The sequence below is a fragment of the Rhagoletis zephyria genome, unplaced genomic scaffold (assembly GCF_001687245.7).
Source record: "Rhagoletis zephyria isolate East Lansing unplaced genomic scaffold, Rhagoletis_zephyria_1.1 Rzeph_scaffold_07965, whole genome shotgun sequence".
NCBI classification, from domain to species: domain Eukaryota; kingdom Metazoa; phylum Arthropoda; class Insecta; order Diptera; family Tephritidae; genus Rhagoletis; species Rhagoletis zephyria.
Genome location: NW_016165047.1, coordinates 1 through 833, shown reverse-complemented (window position 1 = coordinate 833; position 833 = coordinate 1).

Here is an 833-nt window from a genome sequence, read left to right as displayed (position 1 = left end):
ATTCCACGCCTATGGGATGTGCCACGCCCCCTTTTACAAACTCGTTTATATATACCCTCCTATAAACACCTACCATTGATATGTCTATATACCACATTTCAATTTCGTGGGACTTATGGTTCCGAAGTTATAGCTGATAAAGGATCCCACGCCTATAGGATGCGCCACGCCCCTTTTACAAACTCATTTATATAAACCCTCATATAAGCACCTACTATTGAATTGTCTTCATACCAAATTTCAAGTTCAAGGGGGTTATGGTTCCGAAGTTATAGCTGATTAAATATTCCACGCCTATGGGATGTGCCACGCACCTTTTTACAAACTCGTTTGTATATACCCTCCTATAAGCACCTACCATTGATATGTCTGCACACCAAATTTCAAGTTCGTGTGACTTATGGTTCCGAAGATATAGCTGATAAAAAACTCAACGCCTATGGGATGTGCCACGCCCCCCTTTTACAAACTCGTTTGTATATACCCTCCTATAAGCATCTACCATTGGTATGTCTGCNCGATGTCCCACGCACCCTTTTGCAAACTCATTTCTATATACCCTCATATAAGCACCTACCATTGATATGTCTGCACACCAAATTTCAAGTTCGTGAGACTTAGTTCCGAAGTTATAGCTGATAAAAAATTCCACACCTATGGGATGTGCCACGCCCCCTTTTACAAACTCGTTTATATATATCCACCTATAAGCACCTACCATTGACATGTTTGCATATCAAATTTTAAGTTCGCGTGACTTATGGTTCCAAAGTTATAGCTGATAAAAAAACTCCGCTCCTATGGGATGTGCCACGCCCCCTTTTACAAACTCG